The sequence below is a fragment of the Sus scrofa genome, chromosome 5 (assembly GCF_000003025.6).
Source record: "Sus scrofa isolate TJ Tabasco breed Duroc chromosome 5, Sscrofa11.1, whole genome shotgun sequence".
Classification (NCBI taxonomy): domain Eukaryota; kingdom Metazoa; phylum Chordata; class Mammalia; order Artiodactyla; family Suidae; genus Sus; species Sus scrofa.
Genome location: NC_010447.5, coordinates 103,340,423 through 103,363,281, shown reverse-complemented (window position 1 = coordinate 103,363,281; position 22,859 = coordinate 103,340,423). Strand labels below are relative to the sequence as shown.

At 40.9% G+C, this 22,859-nt stretch overlaps 1 protein-coding gene across 14 annotated transcripts in view; it reads left to right on the top strand.

Moving 5' to 3' along the window:
• NAV3 (neuron navigator 3) overlaps positions 1 to 22,859 on the top strand; it is an 849,425-nt gene that overhangs the window by 499,941 nt on the left and 326,625 nt on the right. The window contains exon 1 of one of the 14 annotated variants that reach the window (XM_021093083.1): positions 9,560 to 12,024. The exons of 12 other annotated variants lie outside the window; for them this stretch is intronic. The gene's annotated coding sequence lies outside the window, so the exon portion shown is untranslated. Of the gene's footprint in view, positions 1 to 9,559; positions 12,025 to 18,301; positions 21,519 to 22,859 lie in introns of those variants that run through there. One more of the 14 variants, XM_021093082.1, reaches the window with a different exon arrangement.

Sequence of the window (22,859 nt, the reverse complement as noted above, 5' to 3'; positions counted from 1 at the left end):
TACTTTATAGGACATTTCCCATTTTAGTCTCACAATGTTTCAGATGAGGTATCTTATCCACATTTACAGAGAAATAAACCGAAGGAGAGTGAATGACACTCGTAAAATCAGTTAACTGCTAGCACCAAAATCCAGAATTTGAATCTAGATCTGTCTCTAAAGCCTCTTTTTGTCATTTGCATTACACTCTTTCTTTCTGATACACTTGCAGTATTTTTTTCTATTTATACTCTTTCCTCCAAATTTCACCTACTCTTTAGACTTATTTCAAAAGTCAAGGAAAAGAATAAACAGCTGCGGAGGTTAAAAGGAAGGAATGTTTACATCCAGGTGGGGAGATAGAAAAAAAATTCTTGGAAGAGTAGTGACATTTATATTTGTGGTAGAAGAGATGTTTGTTTTATCTTCTTACCCTGCTAGTTGTAAGGACAATCGAAATAGAGATTATCTCTTACTGTTTTGTTAATATGTGTCGACACTAATGCTTTGAAAACAGAAGGTACTCGAAGCAGTGCATGTAATATTTTTTAAACATAAATTACGATATGGACAAGAAAATGTATTTTATGGATAATATTGCTAATGTGGGCAGTTATTTTGTAGGATTTTAGATTTGAAAGAAATCCCATTGGGTGGGAACATTCAGAAAATACTTCCTCAGGTGGTTGGAATTTAGTGGACAGATAGGCCTGAGATAGAGAGCGGAAACAACAGCATTCCTTAGAGGACAGGGTTTATGGAGGAAAACCAGTGAGAAAGCCATTACAGTTTGAGCAGACCATTAATGAAAAACAAGTAGTTTGGGGGCAGATTATAGCTATAGGCAGACTTCATTAGGAAGACGGTGAGGAAGGCTCTGACGTAACAACGAGACAAAATTACACTGTCACTGACATTTAGGAGAAATCGTACCAGAAGGAGACTGGCATTAACTAACGTTTATAGAGGCTTGCAGTACCCCGTTTCCTGGCCCAGGCACTTCCTGGAGCATTCCATTCCGTCCTCACAATAGCCTTACTATTCACGCACTGTTACCATCCCCGTTTTACAGAGGAAGAAAGTGAGACTGAGGTTAAATTTGCCAGTATCTCAGTGTGGGTGAGTATGAACTCAAACGCAGGCTGTATGGTTCCAGAAAACACTGCCCTTTTGCAATCAACAACACTGCAGCAGTGAAGTCTTCTTCTGGTGCCAAGGGGAGCGAAGAAGCACTATTGGTTGACTTGACTCCTTGATATGTTAGTAAGGTTTGTGTTAAGGAGTTAGCATTGCTAGTGAGTTGCGAATGAATCGGTGTGCCCAAGTGCCTACAGTGACCAGGAGAAGACAATTAAGATGACACATGGCCTCTACCAAAGTGTTGGAAAACCAGAAATAAAGAGAAGTGCTGCAGGATGTCAGTGGCTCTGGCCACCAGCTGTTTCCTTCCCGGGAAGGCGCCTAATTGCCGAGGTCTGTGGGCACCCCGGCACCCCACTCGATTGGCTTGCTCACGTGGCAGCACTTCCCGAGCTGGCCAGGCCCACAGCGGCACAGGTCAGCCCTCAGTCTCTAGAGGATTCCGCTGCTCTGCCTGTTTCTGCTGCCCTTGCACATTCAGTTATTTGTAACTGAAGAAATACGATGATTTCTTTTTCTAGTTGTCGTTCATGTTCCCAGTTTCATAGTGAAACTGTTACTGCTCTTCTGTCGTTGATTTTGCCTTTGTGGCAGCAACGATGTGAAGAATGGGATAAGGATCCTTGAGTTTCACCTTTTTCTCTGCTAGGCGAAGACTCCGGTTTTCAGTGTCATACATTTATTTTCCTTAAGTACCAATTTGCAGAAATGTGGCAATCTAATACTATTGTCTACAATTTTAGTTTGTGTTTTACAAAGTCTTTGAAGAATATGTGTAATTCATTAAACTATGAAATTACCAGAAATTCTGGAGTAAATTATGTGTGATTAAATGTTATTGAAAAGATCATACAACTTTTACACTGTTCTTTTGCAAGCGCCAATATTGGGAGTGTATTTGATGCCAATTTTGCCAAATACATACTTCTTAGTTAATTCCTTTCCAATATACGGACATTTTTCTTTCCTGCAATAAAAAGGAAGGCATGAAGGAACTCCCATTTTGGTTCAGCAGGTTAAGAACCCAACCGTATCCATGAGAACACGGTGGGTTGAGGTTCCGGAGTTGCCGCAGGTTGTGGTGTAGCTCACAGATGTGGCTCAGACAGATCTGGTGTTGCTGTGGCAGTGGAGGAGGCTGGTGGCTGTGACTCCCATTTGACCTGGGAACTTCCATATGCCCCAGGTACAGCCCTAAAAAGACAATAAAATAAATACAATACAATAATAAAATAAAAACAGTGTATTTAATGTCTTCCTTTTTGATTTGTTTTGATTTTTCTTTTTACGGCCATACCCACAGCATATGTAAGTTCCCAGACTAGAGGTGGAATTGGAGCTGCGGCTGCCGGCCTACCCCACAGCCACAATGAGGGATCTGAGCAGCAACTGCAACCTATACCACAGCTCATGGCAATGCCAGATCCTTAACCCACTGACTGGGGCCAAGGATCAAACCTGTGTCCTCATGGATACTAGTCAGGTTCATTACCACTGAGCCACAACAGGAACTCCAAGTATGTTGTTTGTGGAAACATAAAATCAATAGGTACATCATTAAATTTTTCACAAAATAATTGTTTTATGGCAGTCTTGCACTTAAAATATAATATGGTATAATTAAAAGAACATCAAATTAGGAGCTCAAAGATTTGAATTAGGTATCTGCTAGGCTTTGAAAGGATAAGGTCATTTAAACTCTTTGAGCTTTAGTCTGTGTGTCTATAAAAAAATGAAAGGCAAATGAGCAAAGAGTTCTTGATAAAGATTTTCTAAGGGTAATTTTTTTAAGGATGATTTTTTTTTAATCTTCTCTCTTCCTTCTTCTTCCTGATTTTGCTCTATCTTCCATATTTCTCTTATTTTTTCATTCTCCTTCTCTGCAATGGATTCTTCTGACCAAGATTTTCCGAACTTGTCACATTGGGACCTGATAATTCCATGACGTTGCTCTTGTGCGACAGTGAGCACCGTCCCTGCCATTTTCTGCTCCACGCCAGGAGCCTTCTTCAATTACGACAACCAAAGGTGTCTCCAGACGTTGTGAGGTGTATCTCTGGGGAAGGCAAAATCAAACGCAGTTGAAAAGCATTACATTAGAATCAGCTTCTAAAAATTCTCGGATCTTTACTATTTTTAATAATGTGAAAAATAATGGTAATTATTATTATTAATATTTTCAACCAGCTTCAGATGATCCCTCAGAATGTCTTTGTAATTTTGCAGATACATTTCTTTGAAGAGTGGTTTGTGGGAGTTCCTACTGTGGCTCAGTGGGTTAAGAACCCAAATAGTCTCCATGAGGATGTGGGTTCGATCCCTGGCCTTGGTCAGTGGGTTAAAGATCTGGCATTGATACAAGCCATGGCATAGGTCACAGATGTGGCTTGGATTTGGCATTGTTGTGCTTGTGGCACAGGCTGGCAGCTGCAGCTCCAATTCCATCCCTTGCCTAGAAACTTCCATATGCCACAGGGGTGGCCCTAAAAATAAAGAAATAAATGAAAAGTGGTTTGTGTCTCTTGCCACTATTTCAAGCCTTAAATTTGCTTTACTCTTTGTGGTTTCTGACTTCTGTTTTTTTAGAGGTTATCAATGACTTTAAAAAGATACCTCTTCTTGGCTAACATTGAGCCTTAAATTTGCTTTACTTTTCCTGGTTTCTGACTTCCGTTTCTTTAGAGGTTACCAATGGCTTTAAAAAGATACCTCTTCTTGGCTAACATTGACCTCTTGTTTTCATCCTGTTTGCAGCACTTGACATCTGCTGACTGCAATTCTCATTTTAGAATGCCCCAATATTTACTTAACAAACGACCTTGGCAAGTCAATTAACACTTATGTCTCAGCTTCCTCATCTGTAAAATGAGGGCAATGATAAAAATGAACCACGTAAAATTGTTACAAAGAATAAATGAGATGTCGTATGTAAACTATATGGCAGCAGAGTGCCTCATATAGAGTTGGTGGTCAATTTATTACCTATTATATTATACTATACAAGTATTGAGTAATTGAATGCAAAAATTAGTAATATTAAGAATTGATAGTAGAACAAATGTGACAGTGATTAACTTTCCATATATGAGCAAAGTTAACATTTCAGCCATGTTTTGAAGAATGCATTTGTTTAACCAAATAAATATGGAAGAAAGGGCATCTTACATAGAATAGCATTTCCCAAAGGATGAAATACTTGGCTTTATTTAGAAAACTACAACTTTTGTACCAATTCTAGGACGTAGTTAAGAGAGAGGAAGTTGAAATAAGGCAATTGGGAAGATGGCTTTAAATGCCCAGTAAGGAGGTTGGACTTACCCTGAAGAGAATGTGGGAGGATGTCAAAGAGACATGATCAAGTCCACGTTTTAAAAGCTGAGGATAAATGGAATATGGAAAGTTCCAGTTAAAGGAGAGTTCAAAAGTGCAAAGGATTAGGAAAATGTGCTGGAACAAACTTTTATCTAAGATACCTTGCTCAAAAGCTATGGAAAAAGGGCACGTTTAGTGAAATAAGCTACAGCTGTTTGGATTAACTTATTAATTATCAACAGAACACAAAATTCTACGTCTTGCATGATACCTTTTTCTTCACACAAAAACTTGGAGTTTTTTAAGAAATGATAATTTTGTAATTTGGCAGCAACTGGCAATCAAAACTAGCGATAATTCCTAACATGTTTTGGGTACCTACCACATGCTAGATGCTATAACCACTTTATTATTATTACAATTAAATATATGTAGAAACTTAGGTCTGGGCTTGGACAGTGCGGGAATTCCAACCTACGTCTATTTAACTCTTTTAAGTCCTTACTCTTCAACCTCCCTCTCTGTCTCCCTCTCACAACAATTTTTAAACCACAATCAAAATCAGTGTTATTCTTATTGCTTTTTGTGGATCCTGAGTTACATAATGGGAAAGAAGAAAAACTGTGGATTCTTACAGGAATGCTGAATTTATCTTTGACAGATTTCACTTTGAACTCTTCATCTTCCCCCAGTCCCCACTGTTGCTCCATTTTTTGCTTTTAAAAAATGCTTTTCCTTGGATTCCTAGTCACTGGAGCCAATGGAGAAACTCAATATCTGTGGGAGAGATCATTAATTGGACACATGGCAGGATTTCTCCACCATTCTCAGTAAATAGAGTGATTTGTTTAAAAATGTTGCAATTCTGCCTGGAGATAGTCACTGGATAAGATGGCCGTGGCAAAAATTCACCTAATTTTTTAATAAAATAAATGATTCAGTCTCCGTCAAAGAAAAAACCAAACAAACGAAAACAATAAGCCATCTCTGTCGCCCCCTCTCCTTTTTTTTTTTTTTTTTTTTCTTTTTTGGAATGTATTTTGATGTCGCAAAGGACTCTTTTGTAAAACTGAAAACCTGGGGTGGGCAAGTTCACAATTCCCATCACAAAATGTGTTAGAGTAAATTTTGTCAACAGGACAATGTGTTAGTTAAGGTAAAGCTAACTTCTCTACCAGAAAACTCTAGGTCTCAATGGCTTAGCACAGTGGGAGTTTATTTTTCACTCTTTTGGCTCTTCCATATCATCAGAGGTTGAGAAAGCATGGTCCATAGGTCAAATCTGGGATGGCACCCAATTTTAGTAAGTAAGGTTTTGGACATTCGTTTCTGTGTTGTCTGTGGCTGCTTTTGTGCTATAATAGCAGAGTGGAATAATTACAACAGAGACTGTATGGCCCACAAAGACTGAAATATTTACCGTCTGGTCCTTTAGAGGAAGTTTGCTGACCCAGGCTTATGGTAACTCAGGAAACCAGATTTTTTTTCTTTTTTAGCTTGTGGTTCCATCATCCCACCTTTAGCTAACCATCAGCGAAAGAGAAAGTGAAGGACCGGGTAAGAGATTTAGAAATTCCGTGTCTCACTTACTCTGTCCTGTTGGTCAGAATTCAGTCATGTGATGATACCTACTTGTTAGAAAGGCTAGGAAATAGAGTCTAGCTGTGTGCCTAGAAATGGTTTGGTGAACTATTAGCCAGAATTTAGTTAGCCCATGACTGCCTCTTTAGATCTTCAAGATTAAGCAAAAATTGGCCATATGAAAAATAGTCTAGGGTGCCCAGAAATGTCTTCTAGATTGTGAACAAGTTGCCTTGAATTGTAAGGGCATGTCTTACAATTGTAAGAGCAGAGCATTGAATGAGTGGGGGAACATAATTATATTCAAGTTACTAAATGCACAGAAATCAAATACCTTATGGTTAAATCTGCTTTCAAAAAATAGGCCAGAGCTATCTGTAGAAACATACCCGTAAAAAGCTCGTTGTGGGATTGGGACTCCTCGGGCTTCCTCACTTTGTGACTTTGCTGACCACCTTCAGTCTCTGCCATTCCAACTTGCTGATCCAGATTCACACCCCGAAAGCAACTCTCTCTTGGTCCTGTGCCCTTGTTTCTACTTATATTACTCCTCAGCTTGTAGCATATTTTTCTTGCTAGATCTGGAAACGCTTCATCATGTTGGGAGCCAGAAAGGCCAAGGCAGTGTCAGATCTGAATTCTAGACGTGAAATTTATAAAGAGTAGGGCTGGAGTCAGGCATCCCAGTGGGAAGGAGGCATTTGCTGGCTTCTGGATGGGCAGTGGGTGGCTGCATAGTTGTGTGCGAGAGATCTGCTCTCTTGGCCCGGAGGAGCGGTGTAGCTTCTCTCTGTACCTTGCAGATACTTTCCAGAGGGGACCTAATGAGGATTATGAATGGATCATTGAGAAAGCTACCGTTGGTATTGAAAGAAGCAACTCATTTTACAATCCTCTCAGACCCTGGTGAGCAAGGAAGAAGAACAGTGCATAAAACCTCTTTTCAAGTGCAGTGTAAATTTCTAAATGACTTAATTGGTCTTTATATTTAGTCGTGCATCTAGGACTAGCCACTCAGGTTTGTGCTTCTCCTGGAGAGTGTTTATTGAGCTTTAGCATGGATCAATTTAAACTGCTCACTTTTAGACTCAAAAAAATATGCAGGTAGTAGATATTTATCTTTATTGCCCCCAAATGCTTCTATTTTTAATCTCTCTGTGACTCTCTCTCTCTCTCTTGCAGTTTGTCACATTTCTGCCAGAATCTTTTATGTTATTGTTATGACCCATATATTTTTTTGGATTCTGTTTTCCATTTCCTTTCTCTTCAAACCATCTGCTTTTTATAGCTGTTTCTTCCTTCCTCTGGCTGCCTTTTCGATATCCACACTTGTGTGTTGCCTTCTTCCGCTGAACACAAGGTTTATCATCTCTGACAATACGTTCCTCTGCTCTTTTCCCCTGATTCAGGCTGGATCCATTGTCTTCGAAAACAAAGTTGCTATTTCAAAAAATGGCAGCCCCTCGATCTCAACTTCTTTGTCTACATCATGTATCCTGGATGACTTTTCTTATCTTTATTGATCAGCCCATCATCAGCTGTGTATTGTATACTTACCATGTACATAGAAGAGTGTGTGTGTGTGTGTGTGTGTGTGTGTGTGGTGTGTGAAAGCTCATTTTAATATGATAGGCTTTGTGGGAAATACACTAGCAACAACTGGGACTCTTTCTAGGAATATGTATCTAATCTTTTGGCAACATTGAATTCCTGTTTGACATTACCTAGAAATATCAGAGATAAATATAATTCAGATTTGCAATCATAACTTACACATAACGTACCACAGCATATGCTTGGGGTATGTTGTTTGATTTCAAACAGGTTTATTCTCTCCACTTGTATCAGTCAGAAATGTCTCCAGATATTGCCCGTTCCCTTCAGGGGAAGAAATTGTCCTCAGTTTCATATCACTGATTAAAATCCTGTCTTGTTTGAAAAACAAGGATTTAGTAGTTTTTTAAATATACAACATATAAGATTTTAATACACACACAAATAAAATAGGACTGTAGGAGGAGTTCCCACCGTGGCGCAGCAAAAATGAATCTGACTCGTAACCATGAGGACACAGGCCCAACCCCTGGCCTTGCTCAGTGGGTTAAGCATCTGGCGTTGCTGTGAGCTGTGGTGTAGGTCACAGGTGGGGCTCAGATCCCACATTGCTGTGGCTGTGGTTGGTGTAGGCCAGCAGCTGTAGCTCTGATTCAACCCCTAGCTTGGGAATTTCCGCATGCTGTGGGTGTGGCCCTAAAAAGACAAAATAATAATTATAATAATAAAATTTTAAATAGGACCATTAGAGTTAAAGAATACTAGAATAGGACAAAGCTGGTACGGGAACTTGCGTTGTGATGTTTTGTGCAGTTGCTAAAGTCATCTCCACATTTGGTGATAAGTAAAGGTTAAGCAGGTGATTTTTAGTCAGTGCCCAAAGCATGAGCTAGTATTTGCCTAGGAGGTTCACATCTTTGTTTGCTTTCGGGTATACAAGAAATATTCCCTAGGGGATTACAGAGACATTAGTGTTTAATTAAAATAACAATTTTCTTGAAAATATTTTCTTTTCTTTTTACAGCCACACCCATGGCATATGGAAGTTCCCAGGCTAGGGGTTGAGTCAGAACTGCAGCTGCCAGCCTACACCACAGCTACGGTAATGCCAGATCCTTAACCCACTGAGTGAGGCCAGGGATCGAACCCCCATCCCCACAGATACTGTATAGGGTTCTTAACTCACTAAGCCGCAATGGGAACTCCTTGATAACAGTTTTATTCCAAGTTTTACTTATTGTTTTCTCCCCTTATTCCCACCTTCTGTGAGGAATGAGTATGATTAAAAAAATAATAGTTAGGTCCACAGAAGGTGTCCACCTGCAGTGGTTTTCCCAGAACTGTCCTGATTTTAGCACTGAAAGGTTTTGTTTGGGGAATCTCTTAGTCCAAGGCACACTGGGATGCTAGGTCACCCTAATTCTGGATCAGATTTTTTTTTTTTTTTTGCCTTTGTCTTTTATAGGGCCCCACCAGTGGCATATGGAGATTCCCAGGCCAGGGGTCTAATCAGAGCTGTAGCTGCTGGCCGACACCACAGCCACAGCAACGCAGGATCCGAGCCGCATCTGTGACCTACACCACTGCTCACGGCAATGCTGGAGCCTTAACCCACTGAGCGAGGCTGAGGATCAAACCTGAAACCTCAATGGTTCCTACTCGGATTCATTTCCGCTGCACCACCATGGGAACTCCTGATCAGATTTTCTTGTGTTCCTTTTTAATTTTATTTCATTTTTGTCTAATTATTCATTTTAATTTTGTAGTCATTGAAAATCCATTTTATACTTATCAATTTAAACATATCACCTTGGAGTTCCCGTTGTGGCGCAGTGGTTAACGAATCCGACTAGGAACCATGAGGTTGCAGGTTCCATCCCTGGCCTTGCTCCGTGGGTTAAGGATCTGGCGTTGCTGTGAGCTGTGGTGTAGGTCGCAGACGTGGCTCGGATCCCGTGTTGCTGTAGCTGTGGTGTAGGCCGGCGGCTACAGCTCCGATTCAACCCCTGTACTGGGAACCTCCATATGCCGCAGGAGTGGCCCTAGAAAAGGCAAAAAAGACAAAAAAAAAAAAAAAATAAAAATAAATAAATTTAAAAAAATAAAAATATCACCTTATGTAATTAAGGCGCCCTTGTCACTCTTTCAGTTCTTTAGTGAGCTTTAACAGAACCTGTCCTTTATTGAATGACAGTCATTCAAATAAGAAGTAACGTTTTTTAAAAGCTTAGTTTTTAGTTTTTATTAAAGGACAGTTGGTTTACAGTATTGTACCAATTTCTGCTGTACAGGAAAGTGACTCAGTCATACATATGTATATACACACAAATAAGAAGTCGTTTTTGTTGAGGTTTTAGTTTTGAATGGTTTTTTGGAGGGGGTTTCGCGTATCCTCCTCTGAGCCGCTGTAACTCGTGCTGGCGGTAATGACTGTCCCGTTGCTGCCTTTGGAGTGAAAGGCTTAGAGCTTCGATGAAACAGACCTACAGAGTTGCCTGAGTTCCTGAGGTGTTTCCAGCACAGTCCTGTGCAGGCTCTGAGTTGCATCTGGAGATGTCTTGAGGTCGATGTGTTTTCTCTGCACCTTCAGAGACCCTCCACCCAGACAGGACTTTGATTTTACTTCAGCAGCAAGCTTCTCCCTGAGAGAGGCAGGATGTGGTCTGGGAGAAAGGCCACACTTCAACAATAGACCGCTGACAAGATGTTTGGAAGCTGCAAAGGGGGAGCGAGCATCTGTCTACACCCAAAATCATCAGAGGCATTTGTGTGCGTGTGAATCTTAGGTTTCAGAAAAATGTTTTTTAAGGTCACCCATTTTCCTTCTGTTTTTATTGGACAGGGCAGATTGCCTTCAAGATAACAAAACATGTTAAAGTCAGGGAGAAATTGCATCACACTGTCTCATTATCCCAGGCAGAAAATTAATTCCCTCAGGCCCTAAAGACATTTTGTTTAGCCCTTATGGATGGTGTGTGTGAAGCAAGCCAAGAGAATTAAAAGAAGGAGAAGATAAAATCCAACCAGAAGATGATGCTGCAGAGGATTTGGCAGGAAAGGAGTCCTTTTTGGGCAGAAAGTGGCCCAGGTGCTGACATTATCTGCAACTCACTCTGCATAAAATATGAGAAAGATGCTGCACAGAGTAAGGGTATTACAAACACTGATACAGTGATCCTCTCCCGCAGCCTTGATCAAAAAGTCATTAAAAGTTTAATTAAGGCGTTCCTGTTGTGGCTCGGTAGGTTAAGAACCCAGCATAGTGTCCGTGTGGACACAGGTTCGATCCCTGGCCTTCCTCAGTGGGCTAAGGATGCAACATAGGTCCAGATGCAGCTCGGATTGTGCATGGCTGCGGCTGCAGCGCAGACCAGCAGCTGTCACTCTGATTCAACCCCTAGCCCTGGAACTTCCATATGCCACATGGAAAAAGAAAAGAAAACATTTTTTAAAAAATTAAATTGACTATCTTAAGGAGTTGCAGTACTATCTTTGTCATCATTTTCCTGTGTTCATTCTGGTGCATCTGAAGCTCCTTTCACCTTGCGGGGAGCGCTCCCGTGGACGCGACCCTGTGGCCGTGTTGACTTGTGTGAGCATATCCAGTGGGTACGGCTGCCCTTAGGTTGAGAGAAGAGTTAGAACAGGTCCCAGTGTGTACCTGGGCTTTGTTTCTCTTCACGGGCGGTTGTGTAAAAACTTCCATTCGATGTCTTACCACTGAGTCCTCCTGTGGCTGTGTCCCTGCTCTGCAAAGGACTTGGCAGTGGGTGCTTCCTGTTGAGCAATGGGCTTGCATTCACAGGACCTCTGCAAAACCGCACATGAATAGAATAGCCGTAATCGCAAACATCGGCCTTCTGACGGACGCAGTAAACCTTCAGAGCACGTTCTCGCGCCAGGAGAAAGTGCCCTCAAGAACCGATGTGATTTAGGATGAGTGAGACGCGTCAAGGTGCAGGTCTTTTCGTCTCTACCCGAAAACAACACTCGAATTTCCTGGCAGTGCCGTTGTGTAATAGCTGTGGTTTCTTTCTGTAAACCGTGTCTCAGACAGAGAGGAAGGAGGAACCAACTGGATTGCGTAACTTTATAAATAGAAACAGCCCTGTTAAAACAACAAGACTGCTCTGAGTCAAGCCTTGCTACGCGCTGCAAGGCAAGGCCACTGACTGAAGAGCAGATCCATTCTGTGGGGTGATTTTGCAGGTTTGCCCAAGACTATGCTTCCTGGGAAAATCCATGAGACAGTCCCACCCTCCTTCCATTGCACTCCAAGTGTTTCAGTCCAAGCAAATCAAAACCTTTCTCTGTTGGAAAGAGCCAGGTTGGAGACACACAGGAACGTGGTCCCCCACTGCAGAAAATAAATACGGAGCGCTCACCCGTGTTCATACACTGCATCATTTACTAAACCCTTGGAACAGTTTATCCTGGCCGTGACACAAGGATAAAGAGGTACCTACCTTTTTATCTGTCGAACAAAGTGTTTGCTCCTTTTGCCATACGTTCTGGGACCCTAGATGATTTAAATTTCATTGCTGTTCTTCATTTCAGAGGGCAGAACCCAGGTAAAGAGAGATAAATTTCCTTAATAAAGACTGAAGCCACCGGTCTTCTCAGCGTGATTCCATTCAATTTGATATACATTCCAAACAAGAGATTGTGCTGTGTTCGCCAGGTCTCTGAGGCTTGTAGATCATAAGGTTTGAATCTCTCAGGAATGACTGTGTAACAGCAGTGTTGTCTTTGATTTTTATGACTATAAAAGTGATACTAGTCCTTCCTAGACACTCTTGACAAATTAATCTTCCCTAGCACAGCTGGGAGTCTTGGCATTCATTCAAAGTTCTCCCTAATCGGATTGAAATGAATTTTCTCTTTAAACTCTGACTTTAAGAGCAGGCCTGATTAATTCATATTTCTATCCCCAGAGATCCCTTGCATGCTTAAGAATTTAAACACACTTATCGAATTTAAAAAACTAATAATGATTTTTGTAATTTTGGTTTTTTCACTCATGATTTGTTTTGTGACTTTTTTCCAAAAAGAGCTATCTGGACCCTCTTCGTGATTGCTTGGATGTAAATATGGGCTCTACTATTTTGGTGTATTTCTGCTATTTTGGTGACTGAAGGTCAAAACCTTTGTAATTTTGGCTTTAGTAGAGTGTCCTAGTCCATCTGGAGTGACTCTCTCCCAATTCAGTGGTGATTTGATATATCTCTGATTTTCATGTCTCCTCAAATGTGTCATTTTAATAGTGGGAAGGATAGCAGAGGGTTTTCTAATACTTGTATCTCTTTTTGTACGTTGGTAAAATTAAGATCCAGCCAGTGGAGATGGACTGTCTTAAAGCCTATCTCTTAACGAGTGAAAAGAGGAGTCTTGACCTGAGTGTCCCATTTGTTGCTAACTCTTACCCGGGTCGCTGAGGAAACCTGGAGAGAGAAGACTGACTTGAACATTAAGTCCAAAGCTCCTTGTTTCCTAGAAACAAGCCGTGGCTTTGGAAGGGAGGATCAGTAAGGACGGAAGACGTTCCCGCCCTGCGCCCACACCTGACGCCATCTTGGTGTTGTCTGATTCTCGTGTCAGTTGGGACTTAGTGGGTAAGGTCCCTCTGCTCTGACTCGGTCCGTGCTCTGTCACCAGGATAGGTTTAGAGATGTTAATACAGCTTTCCTTGTCTGGGGTGATGGATGATCCAGATATTCCTGTAAGCAAGTCCATTGCCGTGTGGTAAATTCAGCCAAGTGCGTTGTAATTTATATGTTTGACTTAAAGGGCTTTAAGACACACTATTTCTCTGATGTATAAAAAATATAATTTTGTATTTTCTATAGCATGTCTATTCTCCATTCCTACTGAGGGAGGAAGAAAAGGAGATTGGTGAGGATGGGAGAAGCTTACCTAGACTCCTTTTTACTTCGTTTACTTGTTTGTTTGTTTAGGAAGGCCTCATTAAAGTAAATATTTAGTCATGTGAAGGTCAGACTTCTTGTCAGTGCTGCTTTCCCTTCTCTCTGAGGTTTCTCTCCTCTTATAAAGTGACATCTTTTCTCATCTGTCAAATGACATCATCTGAGAGAGGAACACAATATGTCTAGGGAAATTGTCCTTAAGTTAATAGCAGGTGGCGTGGGAAATGCTCTCTGGTTTGCTTGCAACCGTCTGAATCCTCGCAGTTCTGTGCTGTGATGGCCCCACACAGCTGGCTCATTGGGCACGCGGTGCCACTTTGCGCAGACGAGGGCTTGCCGTGCTGTGTGGACACCTCCTGCTGGTAACCGTTGCCTAAACTCTCCACAGGTCTTGACCTAATGCCACCTCTGGGGAGCTCATCCCGTCAGCACTTTGGCTCATCCTCGCTGGGCACACAGGAACCCAAGATTCAGCTCTGATCGGGCGTCTGTCTCAAGCCCGATCTGGCTAAGCCTGTCCTGTTGCCACTTGCCCTCTACTCTGGCTATTAATATTGGCAGGGGCGCCCTGCTTTTTAGCCCTCCCACCTACCCAGTGGGAAAAGGGACACATGCCCTCTTTGCTTTCACCCTGATCTTCAACCTGTCTGAGGACTTTTCTTATCTAGTCGTCAAGTGTGAGAGTATTTCCATCTTGGATCCTGATGCTGTCTTCTCTTAGACTCACTCCCTTTGAATCTTCTTGCTTCCTTTAGGCTATGTGAACTTTTAAAAATTCTCACCGTCACAGGTAGTCTCTCTGGAAATATCTCCTGCATCGTCTGCATTGTATTCAATAGTACAAATCTATGCCGGGTTTTCAAGGGTTTTCCTTTGGTAGGTAAAAGGAAGCTTTTGCAGTCTGGTCTGGAAAATGCTTTTCCATCCAGTGAATGCTAGCTTTTGAGATTATTTTGTCACTGTGGAATTAAAAAATATTTGAAATAAAGTTGAGCGATTGCTCTCTATTATGTGCTGAATTCTGTCTTCTTGAAATAACAAATGCCATTGTTTCAATGGATGAAGGAACCGTATGTCAACTAAGAAATAGAGATAGATAAGGACAGAATATGTTGTTTTAATATCTCAAAAATACACTCCAGCCTACATAAATACAGTGACCATATATTATGATTTTGAGAAATTCACAAGTTATTGTATTTCTTCCCTAGAATGTTGAAAACATTTTCTGATTCTGGTCTATTAAATCCCTCATGAAAGACCACTAGAAATGATTAGTTATTAATGAAAAACATTATTTGAGATACAAAATTGAATATGTATAACATGCATGATACTTTTTAATATAGAAACATACACTAAGATGTGCAGGATTGCTCATTGTGTAGAATGGAGATAATCTTACCTGATTTTTAAAATATTAATGTCAGGGTTTTTTGTTTTTTTTTTTTTAATCTTTTTTTTGCCCTTTTTAGGGCCGCTTCTGCAGCAAATGGAGGTTCCCAGGCTAGGGGTCGAATCAGAGCTGTAGCCGCTGGACTATGCCACAGCCACAGCAATGCGGGATCCGAGCCGTGTCTGCGACCCACACCACACTCACGGCAACACCAGATCCCTAACCCATTGAGCGAGGCCAGGGATCGAACCTGCAACCTCGTGGTTCCTAGTCGGATTCGTTAACCACTGAGCCACGATGGGAACTCCAGTTTTGGTTTTTCAAGTTGTTTCTGAATTCATCAAGCAATACCCCTAAACTTCTCATTTTAATACAGGTATCCTTCTCCATTAAAATATTGATTAGTTGGTTTGCCAGAACCCTTCCACTGACCAGGAGTGAGTGTCTTACAAGGTATACATTTTGTCTTAGACTGAGGGAAAAAGTGCCTCTTTTTAACTTCCATTTACTGGTTCTAGTTCACGAATGTATTGTTTCATTTACTTATTCATTCAAAAGACATGTGAGTCCTGTCGCATTTCAGACTCAAATAGGTTTCAGGGACACAAAGACGTGTAAAACCCTGAGAATCTCAGAGTTGACCTTGGGACAGAGGCCTCCTGAGGGCACACGCGCTCACAGCCATACACGGTGGAACAGAAATGAAAGCGCCTCACCCCAGGATCCCCTTTCTGCGCGGGCCTTCAGCCAGTCCACACACAGTATGGCTTCGAGGCTTCTTAATGTCTTGGCTATTTAGTTATTGACATCTTTACACTTAAAATGTAAAATTAGTAGTGGCAATTGTCCCAGGATGTGTTACCAGCAAAGAGGCTATGGTTTCCTTAGTTTCTACAACCAGAAGGCCTCCTGTTTCTGTGGTTTCAGCTTCAAGCAGCTTTATCATATTTTTGGCAGTGCTCATCTAATTTGGACGTACTCAACTTGATTTGAATAAATCTGAGTAAATCCCATAGATCTTGTTCTTTTGATTATCCTCTGACATCTTCAGCTAATTTTTGTTACGCAAAAACTGTGTGTCATTATAGCCCCTGCTTTCTAGGAGTATTTAATGGTGCAGGAGCGTAAAGGTCATTGAAAAGGTTAGGATATGAAGTTGTGTGATGATCGAGACCCAATTATGTCTCTATATGTATATGTGTGTATTACATGTGTCTTTGGATACTAGCATGTAATTTTATACCCAGCTATGCTAATTTCCAATTTTCTTACCAGTCATGCTAGCTATTCCTATTATTTAATCTTTAAATCAAAGAGGAGCACATCTAAATCTTTTAAGTCTAAGTATCCATTACTTAGAAATTGATTAGTACAACGCGTCTGAGACCTGTGTTTTCTAAAAATTCAGGTAGATCATGTCACTGATTAGTTGTATTTCTGGTTCGATCCCTGGCCTCACTCAGTGGATTAAGGATCTGGCATTGCCACAAGCTGTGACAGAGGTCACTGATGTGGCTCAGATCTGGCCTTGCCATGACTGGTGGTGTAGGCCAGCAGCTGCAGCTCCAGTTTGAGCCTTGGTCGGCAGGTGCAGCAGTAAAAAATCGACATGAAATGTTGTAGCTCCTCTCATCAAAGTGGGGTAAGGGACTCTACCCCCATTTTGCCTCTGAGCCGACTTTGACATTTACTTCTAGCGATAGGAGGTAAACATTCTAAGCGTTGTAGGCGGTGTAAGAATTCTAAGCATAGTAGTTTTCCTCCTTTCTGCTCTTGGCAACCCTGAGTGACCAAGCCTGGGCTTGCCTACTGGGCAGTGAACGGCACATGGCCCAGGTCCCCAGTCAACAGCACCCTAATTCCAGGCTCACTCAAATGAGTGAGCCATTGATCTCCAGCCCACTGCAGATACCCAGGTGAGGCCAGCCAAGGTCAAGCTAAGAGCTGCTCAGCTGATCTTAGCCCACAGTGTCAACCCACAGCATCATGAGCTACAAAGCAGTTGTTTCAGGTTACTAAATTGTTGATAGTGTGTTTAATACCAAATACTAACCGATACAGATATGCCCTGGATTTTCATAATAATGTTATAAAGTTTATTTCTGGGTAAGTTGTATTGTTAAATTTTCTTTTCCATAAACATTTTGAAATGTTACTGTTTGGAGGTAAATATAATTTTTCAGAAATTCATTTTATCCTGGCACTTATGCATGAATTGCAAAAGGATGCTTTATAATTCTTTTAACCAATGGATATACGTTAAGATCTAAGTATATGCTGTTTGTTCTTTTTTAGGAAAATCATAGCTCATAGATCTTGGGCTTCTATTTTTAGCGAATTCTTTTCTGGGGTGGGCGCACTCGTGGCATATGGAAATTTCCAGGCTAAGGGTCAAATCAGAGCTGCAGCCGAGGGCCTACACCACAGCCACAGCAAGGCCAGATCCAAGCCGCGTCTGAGACCTACACCACAGCTCATGGCAATACCAGATCCTTAACCCACTGAGCGAGGCCAGGGATCGAACCCGCAACCTCATGGCTCCTAGTCAGATTTGTTTCCACTGCACCACGATGGGAACTCCTATTAGGGTATTATTATTTGTTCTTGTTACCTTTACCTGTAGCTGTTTAAGTTTGAGTGTAAATACCAGTTTATGAAATGATAATGACAGGGTGAAATTAGGAGAAAAATAGTGATAAATTGCTCATAAATTCTGAAAGCTGAATGTTGGCATCTTCTGAGTCCCAAGAGCTATGATCTCACACAGATGATCCACCCAAAATTTATCTTTATTTTTACGGCTGCATCTGCAGCATATGGAAGGTCCCAGGCTAGGGACTGCATTGGAGCTGTAGCTGCCAGCCTACAGCAAAGCCAGATCCGAGCCACATCTGCGACCTAACACCGTAGCTTGCAGCAGTCGATCCTTAACCACTGAGCAAAGCCAGGAATCAAACCTGCATTCTCATGGGCACCATATCATGTTCTTAACCCACTGGGCCACAGTGGGAACTCCCCAAATGTGTTATCTTTAAAGTGTTAAGGTACATATTGGAAATTTGATTTGTTTCAATTAAGACTATTGGTTTAACTCAATCTTTTGAAATTTTTAACTCCAAAAATAATTGAAAAACATTATCCTGGAAAATTTTGTAGTGGAAAGAATGTCACAGAGCTTTGTGTTTTTTTTTGTTTTTTTTTTTTTTTTTTTTTTGGTCTTTTTGCATTTTCTAGGGCCAAACCCTTGGCATAAGGTTCCCAGGCTAGGGGTCTAATCGGAGCTACAGCTGCTGGCCTACACCACAACCACAGCCACAGCAACATGGGATCCGAGCCCCGTCTGCAACCTACACCACAGCTCACCGCAACGCCAGATCCTTAACCCACTGAGCAAAGCCAGGGATCGAACCCACAACCTCATGGTTCCTAGTCGGATTTGTTAACCACTGAGCCACGATGGGAACTCCAGAGTTGTGAATTGCTGTAACAAAAAGTAAAATGATAAAAATGAAATTCTTACCATTATATTATTTTACTTTGGGGTACTATAGAACATTAAAATGGTAAGTTGAAAAGAGGAAAAATAAAGTTAATTATCTACTTTCTTTTCTGAAATAAATAGTTGAATATTAGAAATGGCTTTTAAAAAAATATCCCCAGATATTGTGGAATTAAGCATTTTAAAATTGAAATGGTTTGGATTGAAAATAAGAAATGTTAGTTTCTGAAAATAAGATTTTACAGATCTTAAAGTGGTTTTAAATGTTTACTCTTTGGGCAGTGAAAGGCTAAGAATAGTTAAATTCTAATGTTTAGTCTTCATATAGCATTATCGAATATTTAAAACTGTTTTTCTGGCTTTGCATTGAATATATTTTTTAACTTTTTTTAAACAAATACATTCATTTTGACAACCTAAAATATGAGATACCAACTAAGACAAGTTCAAACCTATGTGTTTTTGATAAATTTAGGGAGGAATTCACACGTGAAAGTTGGAACCTGACAGTTTTGCGTGCAAATTCTAGCCCTGCCGCTTATTAAGGGCGTAACATTGAATATATCATTTAAGCTTTCTGTGTTCCTTGTCTTTTCTCTCTAATATGGAGATTATCATATGACCTTCATGAAGTTTTCGTAAGGGTTAGATATCTTTTTTACCGTGTCTGGAATAAATGGAGCCTTTGATGAATAATAGTTATTGTTATAGACTCTACGATTTTAGTTTAAGCTTTCATTGAAATCCTAATTGTGGGATTTCTGTGTTATTTTTAGTGGTGATGATTGCATGGCATAAGGTTTCAACAAAATTTTTTTTAAAATATTAAGTCATTGATTCAGCAACTAAAATTATAATGTAATCAATTCTATTATTTTCAAATATTCAACAATACTTGTAATGGTGAATTTAAAATATCATCCTTCTGGTTCCTAACAGTTCCTTTTGTCTGAATTTTGAATCATTACCTTTAGCTATATATAATATTTCTTGGATTTTTTAAGGACAAGAAGAAAACAAGGTTTTGGAAAAAGTCTGCCTTGGATAATCTTTTCTTCAGAGAATTAACCATATTAAATGTCCTTGCAAAAAAATTTAATACTCAGATGTAAAGCTGTGTCCTAAAACTGAGGGTAATGGGAAAGCTGTGTTATGTGCCTGGAAGATTTAGGTGGAAAATGGCCTTCCTCATGAAGTCCTACATTTATGATGCCACAGCGTTGGTGACATGTTTAATGACGCAAAGTTGATGAGTTTTCTTATTGTTACGTTGGCTTTTATTTCTAGTATATTTGTAGGAACAGAGATACAGAAGTGAAAAAATTCACAGTAGACACCAAATATATCTATGAATTTTGCCAAGACTAAAACACATTCTGCGTTTTGGACAAAATACAATCCACATTTATTTCATGGGTTTAAGAATTTCAGGGGGTCACTTCTGTAGGAGAGTTCCAAGGGAGTTAGGCATCTGGCCTGTGATTTTTACTTTTGGCAGTGGCTTCTGAAATAAAACACAATAGCTTATAATATTTCAAAAAGTTATCCATCATTCACAGTGTAGAGCGCATTGCAGTATTTTAAGCTCTGGGGTATGGCTTCAAAAATTCGCTATTCATGGGAGGTGGAAGACATGAAAAGAAAGTGAAAGTAGGGGACGGAGGCTTAGAGGGGATTGAGTTCCATGTGGATGAAGAATCTGACTCAAAATACATGTGTTCCAGGAAGTGTTTCAGGAGGACGGCGTTGTTCACTGAGATTTCCAGAGGTTCAGTGAGAGCTCAGGTTCTCAGGACGTGTGGTGCAGACAGCCACCACGTTAAACTTAGTGTCTAAGCCTCCCAGCTCTGTACATACACAATGGATTTACCAGGAGAGCAGGGGAGAAAGCAGCTCTGCTGAAGACAGACTGGGAACTCACAGCCCTATTTTAGTACCACTGTCTCATCGTGGTTTTTCACACGGTGGGAATTCCGCTGCCAGAACGAGGGCAGCCTCTCTGCTTTCATTTCAGTCTGACCACTTTTCTTCAGGGAAAGCAAGAGCTCACAGATCACACGTTTGCTCATGCTGAACCCCAGGAAATATTTAAAGGGAAAAGCCTGCTACCTAAGCCTGCTTATCCACATAACAATAGCTGCTCTACCCACCCTCAAACCAATCCAAATAAAATCTTGCAAAATCTCATTAGGTATACAGTAAGGGCATATGCAGTGCTGAGCAGAGGCATTGCCCTGGATAATTCTGTTACGGTTTTCTACTTATAGAGATGCAAGCTTCTTTACCCCAGCCTAAAATCCTAAAGCTTTTGTGTTGATTGACTGGCATTACAAGGTATTTAGTATCATTACAACTAGAGAAAGTATAGATTTTTAGTCTATTGTTTCAATCCGTAAGGCTGTATCATTCACAATAAAATCTCTTCAGTCACCCCCAGTCCAAAGATGAGAAGAAGAAGTCGTTTTTCTAATTGGTTGAGATCTCTCTTCAGTCTTTCAGAGAGGAGACAAAAGTTGCAGTTCAGCTGTGATTTTCTTTAATCATGAAACCCTTAGTACGTCTTCGCATATTCATCAAGTTTCCTTTATGAATGTTCCCAACTTGGCAACTTAGAAATGATATTGTAAAACCCTGAAAATGATTATGGCAAACGTGTCTCAGAAGCAGGATAAAATGTAACTCCAGTCTTCGGAGTTTTCGGTTTTGTCAGGGAGAACTGTAGTCCATTGCGATAATGGTTTTATGACAGAGTAGTTTTCCAGGCTTGAGGAACGTCAGAGGTGGTTCTCTTGGAAGAGCAATATTTCGGGTAACAGCAAAGACTCAGTGGAGAAGCTTTGGAAGCAAGGGCTAAATTGATCATCTCCTCTGTGGTACCTCTCTTGATGGTCAAGACGGTGTTCAGAATGGACACTGCACCCAGTGTGAACTCCGACACGCCCGTCGTTCTCGTCTTTCTCATTTCCTTCTCTCGCTCCCACTGTCACCATGTCAGTTACTGTTTATGCTTCCTGGTATTTCCTCACAAGTTGAATCAGCTTCTCCTACCCAATGGAGCACATTTTAAATACATCCATGTTGATTAAAAATAATGTGGCTGATGCACCTGTGCTGGTAACGGACTAGACTCAAGGTAGGTCAGGTGGAACAGTGGGGTGGAGACTGTGGTGGGGAGGATGCTTCCCTTTTTGTTACCACAGACACACAATATGTATTTGCATGTGTATGTCCTTATGTATTTATGCACGTACCAGCTCTGGAATGATACATCAGAAATAGCAATGATCACCTCCAGAGAGAGAGAAGGAAGCTGAGAAATTGGGGGGTCAAGAGTACAAGTAGTCTTACTTTTATATAAAAATATTATTATACTGTTTTATATAATTTATATACATAAAGGTAAGGTGTGTATACACACACACACGCACACACCACACATGTATATATGAAACTGACAACACTTAGGACTCCAACCTTAACCGGAACCCAGATTGGGACTTGAATGCACGTGCCAAGACTTGAACCTACCCTAAACCCGCTTTGGGACTTGAACCCACCTGTCAGCCTCCTATCCAGTCAAAACCCAGACTGGGACTTGAACCCACAGTTTTTAAATTAGAATCATTCACCCAGTGTCTGGACTTAACTGAGGTTCAGATTCTTTGTGCCTCAGTGCAAATGGAATTCAGTGAGAGACAAAGTGATAGGCAAGAAATAGATTTATTAAGACGGTTCTGAGAGATACAGGCAGTGGAGGCTCAGTCCCAGGATTAGGTGGGCTACACTTTCACCATCCAAAGGAAGTGGGAAAAGACCGCCTCTTCCTTTCTCCAAGTGGTAGCTCCTTCTTCGGATCCGGTAAGAGAGTATTTGACCCTACAGGGTCAAACTAGGACTCTCAAGGTGCTTATTCAAGCCAGCAGAGGGCTGGTCCTTAAGGCTAATGACCTGAGGCATCTCTCCTGCTTTTGTTTGTGCTACACCTGCTTTGTTCAGATGGCTTTCCTGAGCAAGTGTTAGCTTATGGGGATCTCTCCACACTCCCTAGGTCTCCCTCTCTGTCTGCGGTCCCCTCCTGGGACGTCCCCAACTGCCTGTGTACCTGTCCTACTCCATTCCTATCATATGTGTGTATGACTGAGTAAATATGTTAAGTTAGTGCCTTAACATGCACATATGTTTACACACACACTTTGTATTGTTTAAATGTTTATTATGCAAGTTATTTAAAATCAAAGACTAGTAAAATGCTGCTGATGTTTAGAAAATAAATGTTAAATCCTTTGTCATACTTGAATTAGAAATAGCCATTTCCAAAGTTGTACTGAATGACAGACAATCCTGAGTATTCCAACAAGCAAAACTCTGTATTTTTCTAGTTGCTGGACAGTATTTCTATTTTGTTAACAAACATTTTCTTAAGTGCTTTCTGGGTATAGGAGGCAAGTTGTGAGTATTCAGTAAAGCACTATGA